The following is a 21,970-nucleotide window of genomic DNA, read 5'->3' on the forward strand; positions in this document are numbered from 1 at the left end:
GTATTGCATGGTATGAATTGAAATTGCACCTGAAAGTATTGCATGGTATGAATTGAAATTGCAATTGAAAGTATTGCATGGTATGAATTGAAGTTGCACCTGAAAGTATTGCACGGTATGAATTGAAATTGCACCTGAAAGTATTGCATGGTATGAATTGAAGTTGCACCTGAAAGTATTGCATGGTATGAATTGAAGTTGCACCTGAAAGTATTGCATGGTATGAATTGAAGTTGCACCTGAAAGTATTGCATGGTATGAATTGAAGTTGCACCTGAAAGTATTGCATGGTATGAATTGAAGTTGCACCTGAAAGTATTGCATGGTATGAATTGAAGTTGCACCTGAAAGTATTGCATGGTATGAATTGAAGTTGCACCTGAAAGTATTGCATGGTATGAATTGAAGTTGCACCTGAGAAGTATTGATAGACAGTCGGTGTACGGTATAGTGCAGTTATTGTTATATTACAGTTATAGTTACTATTGCAAGCAAGCATGTTTGGCGAATCAGTGGTCCGAGCTTACAAGTTACATCATCCATGTGACGGGCAACTTCAAACAAAGTGCTCTCCGTAGTTAAGTTTCCATTTCCGCTCAAGTCCAGGCAGGCTGCATGTCAGATCATGATACTTGATACTCGCGATTACAACTTTAAGTTGTGAAGACCTCGTTCTTCTTCAAGTGTAATGCAGCCTCCGTTTTAAAGATGCTGTACATGTTAAAATTAAACCACAATGGATTTTGAACATCCTAAGACATTTTCAAAGTTTGAAAAGCAAAGATCTGTGACAGTGACTCAGCTTTTTCTAGTGTTAAAGAATTTCACAGTGTAAGAAAGTCTTGTGTGTTGGGTATGTATCATGGTAAATGTCAACTGTAGGTGGCTGATTCTGATTCCTATTTATTTTTACATTTTACTGCATTTTCTGCAGAGATCTACAGAAAGCATCCGGAGTCAGATTCCTTCCTGTAAAGAGGAAATTGAGTAATGTGGTCAGCTTTGATTTTTTAACCACACCGCTGTACAACACCTCAGCGCCAACAGTAAAGATAAGCCCAACCAATCGCATCGTCTTGGCTCATCCCCGCTGCTACAACTGCTGTTTTTCTCCCAACTCGTGCTATAATCAAGGTTGCAGAGGCGGAATCGATCCGCTCGTCCTGTTCTGCTGTAAAACCATTTATTAAAACATCAAATACTCTGCCCCCGGTGGATGCGTGCCCAGTGATTACCTTTGCAAATCAATTAAGCCACCGAGTAATTGATTGGATACGAGTCCGCGGTTTTCCAGGATCTCGTGCTTTCGGAGCGAGTGAAGGTCAGCCGCGTTTGTACCGGCTTTCTCTTTGGATCCCCTCGCTCTCTATTGAAGGAAGTAGAGTTAACATGGCGGGTTGAATCGATAGAGAAGGGATTGGATTTATGTTTTGGGGGTCTCTCTGTGGAGTAAAGGAACAAACTGTGAGGCTGTAATCAGTAAATGCGCTTTTCCCTTAAAGATCTCAGTTTTCTGAGTGAAGAAACGTCTTTCACTATCAAAGTTTACACGCAGATTGAAGCATTATGATAAAAAAGTATTGTGCAGCTTAAAAAATCCCTGGCAATATGTGACAGACATGGATTTCTGTGGTTGTAGAAACAAGTTTGACTAAAAAAAACATGCACAGCCTTCAGTAATAAACAGTTGCTTGGCTTTATCTTTCTGTTTTAATACTGATGGGAGTTTGTGGTCAGTGGCCGCTCTCATGCTGGGAACAAATTAAGGCAGACGGTCAATGAGCCGCCTCCATCCTCCACCGTCTGAATCGGAAAAATAAAAGCACCAGAGATCCCAGACAACCTGTTTTACAATAGCCGAATTCCCTGCAGCATGAAGATGTGAACGTCAATGCAATTAAAGACGGTTCATCCTCGCCGCCGCCGTCACGAGTTTCATTTAAAACAGGTAGCAGTCGGCAGCTTGAACGTGTGAACTCGGCTCCACATTAGTGGTCGTATCCTCCGAGGCCTTTTGCCATTATACTAGAAGAGGCAGGTTTTCCAAGAAGGCAATTATTCATTAAATTAGTGTGGAAATGAGGTTCTGGTGGTTGTGTACTGATGAATTACAGTGGCCAGTAATTTGCACGGTAATTAAAGATTTGAGCTCCTCGACGGCCGTAAGCATAAATCACATTTGCAACGATGTCGGCCAGAATCTGTGAAGCACTCCACCTCGTTACAGCCAAACTCTCTCTGAGTTTTATCTGAGTGTTTGAACTTAAACCTTTTATCACAAAGACTTTTCTACAAGGTCAGGTCTCCCACATTGACAGCGTTGTGTTAAGAACATAGATAGACTCACTTATCAGAGTTAAAGCTGCAGTAGGCAGAGTATTTGTGGCATCATTGGGCAAAAATCCCCATAATAACCTTTCAGCATATTGTAATTCAAGTGTTCTGGGAGACTTCTGCACCTCATTATTGCTCTGTTTTCAGGCTTTAGATAATCTAGCCCGTGACAGGAGACTTTGACCAATCACAGGTCATTTCAGAGAGAGAGAGCGTTCCTATTGGCTGTTCATTCAACGGAGGCAGCTGTCGCGAACTCTGATTAAACAGTCAAACTAGGCAGCGCTGATCAAATATGAATCAATATTCTGTTACTGTAATGCCTGTTTGCCTCTACGAAAGTTGGGATCAACGACTGGCGCTCTTCCTGGGGGCTTGGGCCAGACACATCGCCACGCTACCCGACGGTAAAGATCAAAGTAATCGCGCTACATATATCGACCTTATATGTCACCTTTTTTTGTAAAAATGTCCGGTGTAGTTGGTAACACCGGTGTTGCCACGAGTTAATTAACCGGTGAGAAAGATTCCTCACCGTCACATCCCCTAGCTCAGAGACGGCAAGTCTCCAGCTTGGCTCTGATTGGTTGTTTTCCTCCGGTCTGTGAAATCGTGCAAATGCCATTAGGAGCACCAGAGGACACAGAGGCACATGTTTATATGATTGTTTTATAAAAACAATCATATTTGCTCCATTTCTCCCCACTGAAGCTTTACAAACCTAACCACATGGCGCTGTGCTGCTGAGGAGTGGCGAGCGCTAGATGGATTATTACATCATTTCAATAAAAAGTGGTTCATTAGAAAAATCACATCACTTTGAACTGCGCAGCGTTCAAACGCTGTAAACAAAACATCGCCTTAAGCAGATTACCGCCAGTGATCAGGGTATACATGTAAATGTACTCAGGAATATGCAGTGAGTTTTCCAAGATGATTCAGATGGAAAGAATTGTTGCTGGCAGTGGTTCCTCTCTGGAGGACTTTGTTTACAGCCGTCTACGCATTGTTTGAGTAATGATGTATTCGCGTATACATGTACATACATAGACAAAAGCATGCTGGGATACATGAAAGCTAAAGAAGAAAGACACCACGTTGAAGCAGCACTTGAACCAACGAGAGGCGACGTGTAAAGCACAACGAGCTCGGTCGGGCTTTCCCCGCTTAATGAACTTACATCCTGCAAGATTTTATATTTTCCTTTTACCACAGACAAAGTTAATTTCCACAGTCTCTGTCAAACAATGTTTTCGGCGCTTGCCGTTGTTTAATTAAGAGGTGTGCAACACAAGAGCACGCACGCTCGGGCCGGATGAAGGAACTCCTCCGCTGGGACTTCATTGGGTTTGAGAGACTCGCGTGGGTGGAAGAGAGGAGATACGCTTGCCAGAGAAACGTACAGTACTCCACCAACACACTGAACACCCCGAGGGAGTTAAGGCAAAGAATTCCTCCTGGATTCTCTCTCTCAGCCTCTTGCTCTCTCGCTTTCTTGCTCCCCCTCCTCTCTCTCCTTCTCATTTGGCTGTGGTAATTCATCATGGAATATCAAAACCATTCAAAGCTCCCAGCACAGAAACGAAGGCTTCGGAGCCCGTGTATAATTGGTTTCAGTGAGGTGCCACCGTCCCTATTGAACCCTCTTGACTTCCTGTCCCCAGCAGTGGTATGATAAAGAGACAAGAAGAAAAACCCCGGAGACACGGAGATCATGACGACTGCGAGAGGACGGAGAAGCCGCTGCGTTTCTAACAGTCATGAAATTACAAGCTTTTTGATTCGCTTTCGTCCTTTTCATCTGTTTTAGGAACATGCATTCACACGGCATCCTTTTGAACACACACAGGAGATTTAAACAGAACGGGGCCCTGAAGGCAGAACATCCAATGGGGTCCTTCTGACCGACTTCCTTTATATCTTCTAGACCTGTAAATAAAATATGTAATTATACCCAACGATACCAATGAGGATAGACCTATTTTTGTCTTTTTTAGGGGGTCTTTAGGGGGAGATAGCAGATCAACAGTAGATGTCACATAGAAGTGGTGTACATCATCTGAAAGCTGGGAACCTGAAGATTAATTTGAGATGCAGCTCAGCACTGTGTGTCAAGATGTTCTAGTCATAAATCAGAAATGAACATGAATTAATGAATTAAAATAAATTGTGAAAGTGGTGTATGAGGGTTTAGAACATTATGATAGAAGTATATGATGATCATCCCCATGCTCTATTATGTCTCATAAGTTGTTGCAGCAATTTTTGGGGTTGGTACCATTTGTTACACAGATTTGCTGCTAAATTTAACCATTTTTTACCACTCGAGAATTGATCAAAATGATCAATAATCCCTCCAAAATACCACATTAAGACACCAAGACCTTGAGGAACACCATAGAAAAAGCCATGCTGTGATTTGGTATCAAAAACTTTTGACATTTGGAGATTTCTGCAAGAATTGCATTTTTCTCTGAATGCTCTAGGTCTCTAGTTTGATCCATCCATCCTCTGAATGCTCTAGGTCTCTAGTCTGATCCATCCATCCTCTGAATGCTCTAGGTCTCTAGTTTGTGGCCGTAAAGTTTCATGAGGCTGTGATTATCCTAGAGGTCACCACAGGTCATTTTATACAGTGAGGTCATATTTAAAACAAAATGGTCTCACTACAATGAAATGTCTCCTATGGGGACCAACATCATCACATGAATACATTTGGACTCATTTGATCCACAAGAGTCTCAGCTTTACAGTGATACCCAATTTATGTAATTCCAAGACTGTTTATGAACCCCAGTATGCAGAAATATTCAAATTCTATGCCCCAAAGTGGGCATGTCTGTAAAGGGGAGACTCGTGGGTACCCATAGAACCCATTTGCATTCACATATCTTGAGGTCAGAGGTCACGGGACCCCTTTGAAAAATGGCCATTTCAGTTTTTCCTCGCCAAAATTTAGCCTAAATTTGTAGCGTTGTTTAGTATTCTTCCCGACAGGCTGGTATGACATGGTTGGTACCAATGTATTCCTTAGGTTTTTCTAGTTTCATATGATACTAGTACCTTCTAGCTCTCAAACTGAGCCTGCTACAGCCTCTGAAAGAAATGTAAAGTCGGCCAAGCGCGTCGGCGACCTCAACGAGTGGAAGAGGTTAAATCTTGTCCCAGGACATCTGGATCATAGAGGCTGACAAAGCCCTCTAGCAGCCGTAGGAATTGAGTGTAGGCCGTCATGGCGCAAAGGAGGAAGCAGTGAGACCAGTGTGCAGAATATGGGGTTAAAAGCTGACTATGTCCAGCAGTATTCCTTATTCAAATTGCAAAACATTTATTCTCACAGGTCGCAGCGAAGAGAGCCGGTCTTCACTTCTGTTCGTGGACCTAAAACGGACCCCCTTTGGACAAAGTTGATCCAGTGCTGTGCTTGAGGAACCTGCATTAAAGCAGGAACATCGTCTCTCCTCTTCTCGGATACCAGGACGGCAACGAGAAGAAGCCGAGCCAAAGGTCAGTGGCGGGTTCAAGTGTGTGTCGGGTTAGAGAGGGAGAGGTGGGTGTGCTGTGTGGATTGTTGCAGGGCATACTGTAGACGTTGTGTGGTTGTGTTAGGGGCCTTATTGTTAACGATATGGTGATGTGTGTGCTAAGCATGTATAGCCTAGTTGATTACTTTGCTTTGCATCCATGAAATCTTGTATATTGCGTGTTGCGTCCGTGTAAGACTTCAGCGTAACACTGGAGCACTAGTTAAGGGGCAGGGCTCTAAACTGACTTTTTTCACCGTCCTCCCGGAACCGTCCCCAATTTAAAATCTTTGTTTTTCCACATTATCATTAGTTAATCATTCAAAGTGACCTTTAACATTAATTGAACATCAAAAGTGATTATTTTATTTTTATTCATACATTTATAATTTATCAAAAACATTTATTTATTTATTTATTTATTTATCTATTTATTTATTTATTTATTTAAGTCATTTTATTGTTTTGTTATTTATAATTTGTATGTTTGTTTTGATTTTGATGTTAACAATTCAGCTATGTTAAATTTAAATATTTTTGTGTATGTGTAAAGGTAGCATTTGGTTAAAAATACAAGATTTTGCCCCCAAAAAGCTAGAACCGGCCACGCTAGCTGGTGCGTCCTAAAGCTGGAGGAGCTGCAGGACAAGATGCTCCTGTCAAAACATGCACGTATTTTTCTTTCAACTCTTGTCCCAAATTCATCCCAAAATTAATTTTCATTTCCATGCGGCCCCGGGACGACAGGACGTCCTTAAGCTCAAGCCCTATTAGGGGGGACCCCAGATTGCCACCGGGTGAGACATTATTATTATAGAGGGGACAACACAACGTTGGGCTTTAAAACCAGAGACCGCCAGTCGACGTTTCTTTTTTTCATTTAATCATAAACAATATTCACTCTTCTTCAGACTCTTTAAACTGCTAAATCCTCCACTCCCGCCACTGTTCACCCCACAAGTCGCCAACTTTGTCCGTCATATAATCAGTTTTCAGAGCCTTTTCATGCAAAACAGCTGCCAGCTGTGGCTCAAAATGTGATTGATGACAGCGGCGAGAATAACCCCGAACAGTAGGTTTTCGGGAAGTAAAACACTGAGCTGTAAGATGCTAAATGTGTTGAGCAGAGTTGAGGGGAACTGCAGTCTTCACATTACACATTGATCCATCAGTAAAATATGAATATTGATCAGTGCAGCTTTATGTCGCCACGTTAAAGTAAGAAAGAAAATCCCTTTATGTGTCAGCAAAAACAGCATAACAACAACAATGGAAATCCATTATTTCATTTCACCTTTATTTAATCGGGTTAATAATCCCACTGTGGGTTGTCACTTCTTCTGTAAAACGGACCTGGCCAAGAATAATAGCTGCTTCTAAGTACCAGAACATTGTTATATAACAGTTTGTGTCAGACTGCTGCTGTCTGCTTCTACTTTTAATCACAATGAAGACAGCGTTAGAGTTGAGAGCTTCTTGAGCCTCCGCGACTGCAAAGCGCCAATGGCTTTCCAACGCCATCTGTGACTTTGGCCAGACAGTTCCTGTTGCCTGGCGCAATCACACTAGATGACACACACACGGCACCGCTGCAGCAACACTTCCAGTCGGGATCCGACAGTCATCTCCAGCCAACAGCGGGCTCCCTCTCCCTTCCCTTCCTTCCTTCCTTCCTTCCTCCCTCTCTTTTCGAAGTGCCGAGGAGGGGGAAGACCGAGCATGCCTTCTGGTTTTAAACCGAGAGCGCCGCCGAGATGAGAGAGCCTCTCAATTTACCGTGGCATCTGCTCCTTCAGACGGCGTCATCCAGCTTTCAGCCTGCGAGCAAAGCGGCCCTTTCTTTTTCATTGTGGTGGGAAAGGTCCAGGAAAGTTTGGTCATTAGGACCTGCACTCTGAACTGAACTGGTGATTACTGGATGAAGGTCTGGCTCACTGGTCACACTTTACAAAAATGGACGTTGAAGTTTTAAACGTCAGGATTAAACACGTCTCTGAATCAGTAGATAATGACTATCGATATGATAATGAGACCATGACTAGTGATTAGTTTATGGACATCTGTGAATCTGCATATTGACCATTTACCTAAGATCTTTTTTTCCTGATTAACTCTGATCTAATGTGAAATGGCACATGACCAGTAACTAATCATTACTTCACTATAGGGGTGTCACGATTCGATTTTAACGACACGATTCAATTAGATTTCTGATTTAAACCTGTCATTGTTAGTCTATGGAGTCTTGATTCATAAAGATCAATAGATCATTGGTTTTATGCCCTGACAACTGGCATTTACACTTTCAAATTCTTCTTTAACACTCCCTTTCTATTATACCTCCGTGACAACATAGTCGTTATATATATATATGTATATAGCGCTCCGCGGGTCCGTCCATCCGTCCATTGTGTTCGTGTCTCACACTTTCGTTTCCGGGGCAGAACTCAGAAACTATCTACCTTAGGAACTTCAAATTTTCTTCAAATGTCTTTCTTGACTTAAGCTTCAGCAGACATTTCCCCCTTGAGGTTTCTTTTGAGTTTGCCCAAGGGGTTCATGGGTCCCACTTGAGGGTCGTCAGTTAGGCTTTGTCAATTTGAGGGTGAGTATCCATAGTTTCAATTTTTGTAATCATTTATTCGACAGCAGGGTGGGTGATTAGCCCATGCTGCCGTTTCCACCAGTTATCCGCAGTGGTCGTAGACCATTTTTCTAAAAGCTCCATGGTCAAGAGGCGGTTTTGACTGTTTTGTCTGACCCCTCGCTCTAGACCTGTCTGGTTCAGGAGTTGCCTCCCACCGGCATAGCTCTAAAGGGTCAGTGGGGTGCACAAGCTCCCTTACCACGACAAGGTAACCGTCATAAAGAAGTCAGGTCAGCCCTGAATGTCCTTAATTATCAAATTATTTCATAAATGAAAGCCACATCTTGTCCAATTTGTTCTTATTACCACTAAAGTGGGAAAAGTGTTTTATCTTTTCCAGCTATATTGAAAGCTAATGTCACTCATCCATCCAGCATGTCAAGGTCACCCGGAGCCCTTCCAGTTCGCTACAACCGTTTACATGTAATTTGACCAACAGGCACTATCGCTTTTACCCAGAAATAAGCAGCGACGGTTTGTGCTTCAGAGTAGTCGTTGTATGTAATTTGTTCCTGGATGTGAAAACAGCTTCCTGGACCGCATGCGGTTTGAGTGCAGATCCAAAACATGAAGAAGAGTAGCTGGTGAAGTCTTGTTTTTTTCATGGGTTGGGTTAGGGGCTGCTTGATTATGGTATTATGATTATTAGAGTACTCGTATCGGTACTCGGTAGTGGCGAGTACCCAAATGTAAATACTTGTACTTGTACTCAGTTTGAAATAAAGTGGTATCGGTGCCTCCCTACCCACAAAGCGTGGTAAACGAGACGGGTTCCGTGTTTCAAGACGGATCGGGTCGGTTGCCAACATCGCCTCAGATCCCTGACTAACTGAGGACAGTCCTCTCCGGTTGATAGTCCGCCCCGGGAGCAGGGAGAGAGTGCAGAGCGAGCACTAAGCGGCTATATCCGAGCGAGGGGTGCTGTAAAACGCCACCTTCCCCCCCTGGCCTTTCCAAGTTGACCTAGAGTTGGTCGCGGCGCACCACCACCGAGGAAATACGCCCGGTGAGGGCCAGCCAGCGCCAGGCAGAGTTCCCACAAGGTGATCCTCCCACATCTAGTGGCCTCCCGTGATCCGCCGAGCGGGGCGGAGATTTATATCACAAGACAAAACGAGAGTGTAATTGCAAAACATAAAGCAGAACAATAATCGTTTTATGTCGATTATCTTGTTTTCATAATCGTCGGAAGCCAAACTTGTAATTGCTCAGCCTCCAGGTTGGGTCATTATTGTGCTACGTGGGACACATCCTGGCGAGCTCGGCTTTGGCAGTATGGAGACACTAAACCATGAGGGGCTCAGTTTGGGTTTCTGTCTTCAGCCGAGCTGCCACTCCGTGTTTGTGTGTTGGTATTTGTGAGGATGAGGGAGATATCCTGTCATTTGGCCGATGCTTACAGGTGCTTACCGTGCGGCGCTCTCAACGAGAGAGCCGGCGCGCCGCGGAAATGAGCGGTCATTAATGTATCACAGTAGCAAGCCCAGTGTCCACTTAAGCGCTGCTGCTCGCCGACGTTTCTGTCTGCTAAACAAACAGGCTGCCTGCCGGAGAGAGAGAGGGGATCAGAGCCGGAGAGCTGTGCCTCTAATAAATCCCACGGCTTCACATACTCGTGAATAGACAGTGAACAAAGGGTAAGGGGGGGGGGAGGTCGGGATTTACTGTCATTCCCCCATATGTATGTTGATTGGAGCAGCAGGGGACGTATTCATTAGCAACCCTGTTATCTGACTGCTCCAACACTGTTAATGAGGTGCTGCCGTGTTGTACAGTATAACTAATAGCAAACATGTTTTCACCGGAGTGCGTATTCATGCTGACATCAGTGCAGCTCTTCAAATTAATTGTGTCTAATTCATGAAAGTGACGTGCGTTATGTGCTCTGGAACCAAATGACATGACTTCATGTGGCGGAATTAGTTTTAAACTTTCTGAAACAGGATCACAGGAACAGTGTTTTTCAGTTTTTGCGTAGCAACGAGGCAATTCAAATAGCTTTACATGAGACATAACATAATTAAAACAAAAACATGAGGTCTGTCAACACGATGATAACGTGTTAACTTTGGTGCAAATTCGTTTTAACGCCACTAATTTCTTTAACGCATTAACGCAGTTGTGATATCAATCTTTTGGAGGTTGTATCGAGCTCCGTTTTAAAGCTAGAGTGAACATACTGGCATTATATGAAACTAGAAAACCGTTAACCTTTAACCCTGCGAAGGGTTAAGCTCAATTTTGGCGAGGAAAACTGTCATGGTCATTTTCAAAGGGGTCTCTTGACCTCTGACCTCCAGATATGTGAATGTAAATGGGTTCTATGGGTACCCACGAGTCTCCCCTTTACAGACATGCCCACTTTATGATAATCACATGCAGTTTATGGGCATGTTTATGCTAAATGCAGTACCTGTGAGGGTTTCTGGACAATATCTGTCATTGTTTTGTGTTGTTAACTGATTTCCAATAATAAATATATACATACATTTGCATAAAGCAGCATATTTGCCCACTCCCATGTTGATAGGAGTATTACATATTTGACAAATCTCACTTTAAGGTACATTTTGAACAGCTAAAAATGTGATTAATTTGCGATTAATTGCGATTTAACTATTTTAATCGATTGACAGCCCTAGTCGAAATATAAGGGATTGTAAAGTTTGATCAGAACTTTTCTAATGGGAAGGTGAACAGGCAAGCTGACTAATTTGCTTATCCAGAGAATAAAGGTAATAGAAGTAGGCACAGCAGAGAAGTGTGATATTCACAAGATTGCAATGGAAGTGCAAGATTTGAATTTTAACAAGTCAGCCAACTTAATAGTTCCACCTGTGTGGAGCTGAGGCTAACACAGTGAGTTTGAACTCAAATTAGACAACTTTGTGTCACCGCACTGTATTTTTTAGGTTGTAGCAGATAACTAGCGTTGGAATCGGCATCTTCCTCACTTTTAAATCCTGGATTTTTCATATCACCAAGCTAGATCATAAATCTTTGCATATTTTACTTTCAATGCTCAACACAAATTTACTTTGTTCAAGGCCTTGCCAGTAGGCACGGACCAAGAATTAGCCAAGACTTTAACCAGATGGAGCCATAAACCAAATTCATGGCTCTGTGAAAAGTAAAAACAAATACTGTAATTGGCATGTTTTTTAGATGTTGGCCTAAAAGTATTATTAATAGATGTCATCCAGACTCGATGTAGGGAGACACTGAGGTCACATGATTGTGATTCTGTGAGGCTACTCAAACGTGTAAGGCAGGGAAAAGCTATTTTTTGGCTCAAGGTTTATGCCATGTTCATGAAATATGGTCGTGTCTAGAAGGTAACCCACCAATTGCAAAAGCTGATCTGAAATCTGCAAAACCTTGCTGCCCGACGACCTATCCTAACCATAACCATTCGAGGTCAATGCCTAACATTAACCATCTCTCGAGAGTTACCCCAACTCGGGGGTTACCTTCTAGATATGACCACAAAATATTACCGTTATTATCAGATTCTGGCAAATAGATAGTGTTCATGTCAACACTCATGACTGGGAAACTCCAAAGCTCCAATATAAGCGATTTTGTGCTTTATAATAGTGCCTTATATATTTAATGCATAGCATTTTTAACCCTCACACCACCAACTCTGCATTTTTACAACTGTTTTGAGTTGTCTGATGTCCCTCCCTCCTCTTGTCTCACCTGGTCTTCATACTTCTCTGCCACGACATAAAGAAGGACAGGAGAACAACACTGAAGGTGACTCAGTAGTATCTTCTCAATCACCTCTTGAATGCACCTTCACAGCCCTTTTCGATAAAACTGTTTTGCTGTTAACAAAATGTTCCCGTGTCAGCCAAAACAAATTAGTTTTCATCTGGCCAGTTGTTATGAACGCACTAGATGCCAGAGTGCTGCTGCCTTTATGTTCTGCTTCTGCAGGTACTTAATTGCGTTCAACGTGTATCCTGGGTGTAAAATATTCCACGATTAGACGGCTAGAATGAAAAGCAGACAGACTGAGAACCACTAAATCACCACATATGTAATGGTAAAGTGTTTTCATGTGGTGTATTTGTTCGTATGTCAGGTGATCAGAATCCCAGTCGTTCACACGGGTCGGCAGGTTGACACATACCCACCAGTTTGTCCCTTTTTAGAGGACGTTGAACCTTTGCTGCTTCAACCGTGGCAGCATCCTCTGTTCCGCTTCTGTGGTTCCCCGCAGCAGCAGCATCCTCTCCTCTCTGCTCCTCTCCTCTCACCCCCTCCCCTTCGGCAGAAAGCAGCGCTGCGTCCAAATAGAGTTGTACGAACGAGAGAATCCCGGGCTTAAAGAACAAAAGGAGAGGCCAAGTTCGAGCGAGACGGAGAGAGTCGGCGAGATTAGAGCCGTCAATCCCGGCATCTTTAGCACCTAGCGGGGCCTCCTTGTGGGATCAACCGCAAAGTTGTTATAGAGGCGAAGGGAACTTTTTCTAGTCCACCGCCGCACTCCGCCGCCCTTACCCACGTCCCTCCCCCCAGCAGCACCAGGCCCGGGGTTCAGATAGATTTAGGCGGGGGTGAGTGGGTGGGTAGGTGCGGCGTTCGGAGAACTTTCCCTGAACTCTTCGCCGGCTTTGCGTCTCCTACTTTCATCTCAGGTCACTGTCAGTAGAGGGTTTATCTCGTTAAAAAGCGGCCCGGAGATGAAACGGGGGACCATCGCCGCTGAACACTAAGGGGCCTCGGCTTCCGGTGCTGCTTTTCTTCTTCTTCACATAGTGAAGTTTTTCTTTGTGCTAAATATGGGTCATTTAGTCTTGAGATGAAGTAACCCCAACCGTCTCCACCTGATTAATTAACTTGTGACTGGAGAAAGCGTGAAATTGCTAGGAATAAAATGGATTGTGCACAGGAGGAAAACGAGCCCTGAAAAATATCTAATCCCATATTTTATTCCTTATAATTGAATGAGTAAAATAAGAAAAGCCGCCACGAGGGAGTAGAGAGAGAGAAACTCTATTATGATTCCTTGGCATATATAGTCAACGCTGGGAGAAAATATCTCAGCCTGGCCTTGATGAACACAGAGGCATACCTAGACGGCGTGTTTGGATCAGTCAGATAAAGACACTGTCAGGAAACAAAGACGCTGACAAAACTGACAAAAGACACATTCGTTTAGTCCTGATTTGCCACCAGACATCTGACAGTTATTGAAATGACTTGCTTTCATGAAAAGCTCGGGTTTTCTCACTCACGTGTTATTTGGTTATTGTCAATCTCCCTCGCTGCTATTGTTGTCGCAGGCCTGTTTTTATGATGGCAAATTCATCCCGCACTGCCCAGATAATAAAAACCGTAGCAGTGGTGGTAGACACAATGGCAAAGCAAATGACTTTATCAGCCTCTCCGTGCTGCACACAGGTAAGTTTGATGACACCGATGGCTCACTCTAAATCATCAATGCCATCCGTTTGTCTGCTTCGCTGTAGCAGATGTAACGCTCAGCAGCATCTCATTTGCTCTTTTTTTTTTAACCAATTTTCAACCAATTTTTAGCTTCACAATAGAATCAGAAATTTGTGTCATGCGGGCAGACAATGAAGAGACAGCTTTGAGGAAAACTGATTTCTACAGACATTATGCAACGCCAGATGCCTCGGTGTTCATTGTATCCGTGCCTCTTTAATTTGGTCGCTAAACCTCGCCGGAGCATAATGCAAAGCTGCTCACTTCCTCTGAAAGCAAAGCTTTGACAGCTTTTTTTTTTTTCCTCACAAAAACTGCCCCTGATATGAATCAGTGTGGTATAAAATTAACATCAATGGTGCTACATACTTCCCAGTTTATTGCTTTATTGCTGTAAGTCGATTGAGCTCTAAATTTAGTGATTTATTCACCAAAAGTGCAGTTTTAGGTCAGCTTTAAGAGCTGAATGTACGTATTATGTATTGAATAGCAGTGTGACTGGTACTGTACAGTACAGGTTAGGGATGTCACGATAGCAGAAATTTAGTAGTCGATACCAATGCCAGTGAAATTCAACAATTCTCGATACCACGGAAAAAACAAAAGTAAATCAATAGTTAAACACATCATAATTCCCTCTCGAATATCTAGTTTATATTGCTGTGGAAACATCTCCTTCAATCAACCGTATTGATTCAAGTTTTTGTCAGAAACAAACTTTTACAAGGTTACATTTGAACACATCATGGTAACATTATAATATACACCGATCAGCCATAACATTATGACCACCTGCCTAATATTGAGTAGGTCCAAAAACAGTCCTGACCCGTCGAGGCCTTGACTCCACTAGACCTCTGTAGGTCTGCTGTGGTGTCTGGCACCAAGCCGTCAGTAGCAGATCCTTTAAGTCCTGTATCAGTTGCGAGGTGGGGCCTCCGTGGATCGGACTTGTTCGTCCAGCACATCCCACAGATGCTCCATCGGATTGAGATCTGGAGAATTTGGAGGCCGAGTCAACACCTGGAACTCGTCGCTATCCACATGATGTAAAAGAAAACGTGATTCATTAGACCGGGCCACCTTCTTCCATTGCTCCGTGGTCCAGTTCTGATGCCCATTGTAGGCGCTTTTGCGCGGTGGACATGGGTCAGCACGGGGCACCCTGACCGGTCTGCGGCTACGCAGCCCCATACGCAACAAACTGCGATGCACTGTGTGTTCTGACACCTTTCTATCAGAACCAGCATTAACTTTTTCAGCAGTTTGAGCTCCAGTAGCTCTTCTATTGGATCGGACAACACGGGTCAGCCTTCGATCCCCACGTGCATCAATGAGCCTCGGGTCTGACCCTGTCACCGGTTCACCGGTTTTCCTTCCTTGGACCACTTTTGGTCGGTCCTGACCACTGCAGACCGGGAACATCCCACAAGAGCTGCAGTCCTGGAGATGCTCTGAACCAGTCGTCTAGCCAGCACTATTTGGCCCTTGTCAAAGTCGCTCACATCCTTACGCTAGCAATATGATTAATATAGCACATTAAGTATATAGTAAACATTCTTTCATCTGATGTTGCTCCATCATGCCCATTGTGTTTTTACATTGATTTCTTTGTACACCTGTGATAAAGTGTCATATAATTCTGGGTATTGAAATACAAGTATCATTGGCTGCTCCATTGTCTCTCAGTGTGGTCCTCGTGGTTGCCATGGTCATGGGATGGAAAAGTGGAACGTAGCGCTGTGCACTCAGATGAGAGCAGCAGCCGCGCCTCGGCAGGCATTGTTACTTTTTTGAGTGTGTGATCACTTTTGGTTCCACTTCAAGATGAGTGCTGTAGATATTGTGGCTTAATGAGGGGTTTGTTGTGTGATTGGACCTTGTTGTCGTAGCGATGACATCTCCAGATCTGAGTATAATGTTGAGATGTGATCCATGTTGTAAGCTTTAACTGTTTAATTCCAATCCCTGGTGTTTTCTGAGATCAGAGGTTGATGAGACGTCAAGCAGGGAGGGGGGGGGGACGTACTCACTTTGACACCGAGACACAGGAAGTCAGGTGTTATAAGTATAAACAGGATGAATCCCTCCCTCTGCTTCCTTTGTCTTCTCCACATGTAATCCAAACCCCGCGCTGTGAGGGATGTTTCTCAGAGCTCAGGGGAACGCGGCAAACAGGCGCGATCCATCTTGGTTCTAATTAGAGACGTCTCAGTTTTTATTGGCGCGAGAAGGACCGGATACCGCTCATAACGTCGGCTCCGGTCGGCGTACGTGCTCGTGGGATCCATCCCTCATCAAATATCCGATAACTAAATATAGCGATAACACCCCCGAGGGCGGTCTTAACAACATTAATGGGTACAACTGTGATGCATCACTGTAGCACCTACAATAACAGTAAAGAAATGTCCTCAGGGGAGGTTCAGCATTTATGCAGCGGTTACCGACGCATGTGGTCTGAATAAAAAGTTTTTCTTTACAACGTTGTGCTCGGCAATCATCAGCATGGTGAACACGTCTTTAGCCAATTACATCGCTCGGGTGAAACCACAGCACCTGTTGATTAAATAGAGTAATGCCTCATATTTATTCTGAACATTTTAGTCCAGCTTTTTTTCACAGCTGCAGTCAGACTTTACGGGCTGCTACACCATGGATTACAGATTCATTTAAAGTATTGATTTAAGTTTTTCCATTTCCTTCTCCGAATACTGTGATGTTTTTCTTTTTTTTATTATATATTTACTGAAATTGGTTGTCTTTTTTAAATTCTTATTCTTATTAGTTATTTATTTAATTTATTATTATTATTATTATTATTATTATTATTATTATTCATTGTTGAATTTATTATTATTATTCATTATTTAATTTATTATTATTATTATTATTATTCATTATTTATTTATTTATTATTATTATTATTATTTATTTTATGTTTGTTTTCTTTATCTTGGGTTGGTATGTTTGTAGATGTTTGTTTGTATTGAAAATTAAAAAAAATATAATAAAAAAAGAAACGAAGTAGAAAAGATGTATACTGTAACATAAAATGAAAATATATATAAAAAACAAAAGAAACAAACAAGTGAATTCTGGGAAATGCAGTTCAGAAATGGTAGCGCTTGACACAAAAGTCTGCAATAAACAAACAAATCATAAATCAATCTAAAAAAAAATGACAAGTAAAAGCTCAAACAGTTATTAATCTGATTTTAGTGAGATTTTACTCAGATAGTGAAAGTCATGCTCAGGCCCACATTAATCCACTCCACCTGTCAGGAGTAATTACAATGTACAAAGTGAGAGCACTAATTTGGGAGTGCCAGATGGATGATGTATTATATTAAAAATGCATTACCAAATCTGTAATGTAATATAATCATTTGTTTTATATTAAAAGTGCGTAATGAAAGCAGACGTTTATATCATATTCGTTTGCACGTCTCGAATACAAAGTGTTACAGCAACGAGGCAATTTAAGATGTTACGGAACAGTCTGGGAACTCTTTAAAGCAAGATGATGTGATAGTTTCTGCAGCAGCTGAAGGCAGAGAAATTCTTTGTAATTTAAATAAATACATTTAAATGACAGCTTGGGATCTCAAATATATCAAATACACATTAAAGCTGCCCTAATCAATAACTTTAAATTTAACAATAGATCAAATGACTGTTATGTGAAAGGAGTCGCCTACAGTGACAATCCTTCAGAGAATTATCACCTATAATATTACAGATCTATTATTCCCTTCAGCTCTTCTGAGCTTTTAGCTCGTTTTTCTTTCAATGATTTGGTTCATTCTCATCAACCTTGTTTTCCAGAAGCAGCAGGCAGCTGTTTTTCTTTTTATAACAATACTAATAAACCCACCATCCACCAGCACCAAATGACAGACAGACAAAGTTACCTAGTAAAAAAGCAGTAAAGGAGCTGCTAAAGGCAAAATACCCCTTTTTTTAAATTGACGGATATCAAAACAGAGCTGAAAGAAGAGTGAGTGTGTGGTCGCTCCACATCTTCTGGATGTGTAAATAGGCAACTTTCTAAAACATTCACCGTATCCTTGAGTTGCTGCTACTGTGTCTGGCTGATTCGAGATTTGCTGCAAGCGTCAAACAGATCGCTCAAGTCTTTCAGAATTATGATTATTACAAAAATAAGTTAAAATTTAGCAGAAATAATTTGAATATACTTTGATTATTTACTTTTTTTTTTTGTTAATCTAGTCTCACGCCACTTACAGTAGCCCTCAGACTGGCTTTACTGAGCCAGGAGAGACTGTTGATCCTTGATGACAGATGCACACAATGTAACAGATGGTTATACAAATTAAAATGACTTTGTAATAGGTGTGGGGAAAAAGTCTGATTCACTTTTGTATCACAATTTTTTACGATTTTGTAGTTGATTTTTTCATGCCTGAATTGATATAATTGCTTCATTTGAATCTATCCGGAGGTAGAAGGAAGTTACCGCTTTTGTTGTTGTAGTCTGAGTAACGTGACGTCATGTCCGTCTCAAGAAAAACAAAGCCAAAGCGGGAAAGCAGAAAACGGCGGAGGGTCAGCGTGGTTACAACCTGCACACTCACATTTTAAATCCAGCGTGGTAAACACTATACATCCAGTAAAGGATGGAAACACTTTGGGTTTCATGCATTGCAGAAAAAGCGGAGCTAGACATCACGGCTAGAGCTGCATGCTAACTCTGTCACGGACAGGAAACGTTATTGTATCGCAGTAACGTGCGGTCAAGCCGGCTGTCACTCCTCTCCGTGGTCAAATGGGCCGACGCTACAATTGTAGAACACCCATATACTGACATTTATGTTAAATGCATTCAAACGGCCCCGATGGAGCTGACCATGGATGTATAAAGAGAACGGAGCTGACGGGAGAGCTAGAGACGGACTTGGAGAAGTTAGTATACACATGTGACTATGTCCGGGTTTTCAAAATAAGGTGTTAACAAAGGGTATATACAAAATTCATATATGGAAATAAGATTGATTGGATTATATTCACCAGAAGTATAAAATATTACATGTCTCTTATAAATTAAAAATAAAATACTACTAATTTGTGACATTTTTACTGTATCAATATAGAGATTTTCCAAAGTAAAAGTCCCTAGAAGTGTGTGATTCAAGATTTCCCAAATGATATAGTGTTAAGTGTTAAAAAGTTAACAAAAATCAAAACACTTAAAAATCGCAATGCATATCGACTCTGCACTCGAGTATCGTGATAGTATCTGGAGATAAGCATATCGTCCCAGCCCTATCTTGTAATGTTTATTTCTTTTTATTGTGAGATGGGTAGGTGGAATGAAGACTTCAGGCGTAAGTTTCCATAAGCTGCTGTTTGTTTGCATTCCGGTCACGACTGGAGAAGATGGAGGTTTCACGGCTGAGACAAAGCAAAGTTTTCCGACTGGAGTTCCCAGGCTCGGCTTAAAAGGATTTCAACACACAGCAGCGGCGAGAAGGCTACCGTGAATCAACACTTCTCTCTCTCACAGCTATAGCCTTTATTATACCCGCAGAAACACATAAATAATTCCATTACAGCCAGTGTCTCATTCGTCATTTGATGGCTTGATGAATACATCAGAGGATTTCCCCCCATTGCCGGATGCGAGGTGCATCCATAAAAAAAAACAGCAGCATTCATTACTTGTATATCACACATATATTGAAATGTCATACAGACTATACCGCGTTGCACCGGGGGAAAACAAATTACATGATCGGATGAAAAATGTCCCGCGTGTTGGTACCTTTCTCCGACATAATCTCCTCTGGCCTGGAAAGTTTTGGACGACTCCACATCACATCTGTAATTCTCTCTCTAACATGTAAAGTCCTTTTGTTATGTAAAACGATTAAACGAAATGAAATTTCTTTTTCCCAGAGAATCAATGAGCTCTATTCCCCTGGTGGACTGTGTAATTACAAAACCCTCATTAGATTATGAAACTACACAACATATGGTGAGAGGAGGAGATTCCTTTGATGTGCTCTTGTAATGACTGCAGCAAGAAAAAAAAGAAAAAGGAAGAGAGAGAATTGCCTGCCTTTACTTCATTTGAATCTCTTGAAAGAAATCAAAGCTTTGAAAGCGAGGTTTTTCTGTATTTTCCATCCCCCCCTCCCCACCACCACCCCCGAACGCTCCTCCGACTCCTCTGAAGTGACTCAGATGCCGAACGGGAGTCTGGCATTGACCCCGGAAATGTCAAACTGTTTGGACACGCCGAGGCCAGCGGTGTCGCAGCCTTTTGATTCACAGGGAAAAAATGTTTGTCGTTTAGCCAAAGGACGCCTTCGGTGAAGGAAGAATGAAGCTCAGGATGTTTTTGAAGTCGAAATGTCGAGAACGACGCTCCGGGCGGCGCTTCTTCTTCTGTTCTCGGTGCAACACATTTCACAGACTCGCTGTTTGGAGAAAAGGATAGCGAGGCTGGGAGTCATTCAGTGTGTTTGACAGACGCAGACGAGCAACAATGTTTACAGCGAGCACAGAGAGGGTAAAGAAAAAGAAAACCAAGGTCCATTTAAAAAACTGAACAAACAAGATTTTCAAATTGTCTCATTTCTCTGTCAAACATCTGCAGCTGGATAACCTCCTGATAACAGCTTCGCCTCCGTTGTGGGAACTTTTTTTTTTTTTCCCCTCTTGTAATTTCCCGAAAGAGATTTAGAAATTGAGAGGTGTCAGCAATGCAACATAAAAAAAGCATGGAAAATCCTCAACAGTAATCTGGAGCAGCGCGTCTTAAGCTGCGGGTTGAGATCCAAATTGATTTACAGGCTTGTTGCTGGTGGGTCCCTTTATGACGAGGATATGAAATTTTTTAATAAGCCTGTTTCCCAGAGCAAGGGAAGCTAATTTCTCACTGGGGTCTTCAGCTAAAAACATTTAAGAAGCTCTCATCTAGACAACAGAATTATATGTAATATTGGGAAATTTGTAGATGAGATAGTGTCGTTAACTATATATTAATTTATGGGAGGATCTTGTCTGTATAGGTCAGGGGTCAGCAACCTTTATATCAAAATAATAATCTGTCTGGAGCCGCAAATCATTTGAGCATTGTGATGAAGGTAACACAGTTTATAGTCTAAGTATATAGTATATAAGTCTAATGCAGTGAGGGCCAAAGAGACAATGTACTACGGAGTATTAGGGCCACATTGAGGGAAAAAACATCTGACATTTCCAGAATAAAGTCGTAATATTACGAGAAAAAAAGTCGAATAGTCTGACGCTTCATTCACAATGTTGACATTTTAATTATTATTATTAAGGCTGTCATTCAAATAAAATAGTTAATCACGATTAATCGCACATTTTTTATCTGTTCAAAATGTACCTTAAAGGGAGATTTGTCAAGTATTTAATACTCTTATCAACATTTGAGTGGGCATATATGCTTGCTTTATGCAAATATATGTATATTGGAAATCAATTAACAACACAAAACAATGACAGATATTGTCCAGAAACCCTCACAGGTACTGCATTTAGCATAAAGAAATATGCTCAAATCATAACATGGCAAACTGCAGCCCAACAGACAACAACAGCTGTCAGTGTGCTGACTTGACTATGACTTGCCCCAAACTGCATGTGATTATCATAAAGTGGGCATGTCTGTAAAGGGGAGACTCGTGGTACCCAGAGAACCCATTTACATTCACATATCTGGAGGTCAGAGGTCAAGGGACCCCTTTGAAAATGGCCATGACAGTTTTTCCTCGCCAAAATGTAGTACAAGTTTGGAGCGTTATTTAGCCTCCTTCCCAACAAGCTTGCATGACATGGTTGGTACCGATGGATGTACAGACAACTATCACTGGATACTGAAGAAAACTTAAAAACACCATGATTCTGAGTTAAAAAGAGCGTCTTCTTTTCTATGATATCTAAGCAGATTTATGGACGTTAATTTGCGATGGACCTCCGAGATAATGATATCCTCGGGAAGTGTAACTCAGGC

The 21,970-nt window shown here is 42.0% G+C and overlaps 1 long non-coding RNA gene across 2 annotated transcripts in view; it reads left to right on the plus strand.

The window, feature by feature from the left end:
- The window catches only part of LOC119483103, a 146,438-nt gene that overhangs the window by 57,355 nt on the left and 67,113 nt on the right, over window positions 1–21,970 (plus strand). For both annotated transcript variants that reach the window (XR_005205617.1, XR_005205616.1), the window contains exon 3: window positions 5,675–5,841. This is a non-coding gene — a long non-coding RNA (uncharacterized LOC119483103). The remainder of the gene's footprint in view (window positions 1–5,674; window positions 5,842–21,970) is intronic.

The sequence above is a fragment of the Sebastes umbrosus genome, chromosome 23, assembly GCF_015220745.1.
Source record: "Sebastes umbrosus isolate fSebUmb1 chromosome 23, fSebUmb1.pri, whole genome shotgun sequence".
NCBI classification, from domain to species: Eukaryota; Metazoa; Chordata; class Actinopteri; order Perciformes; family Sebastidae; genus Sebastes; species Sebastes umbrosus.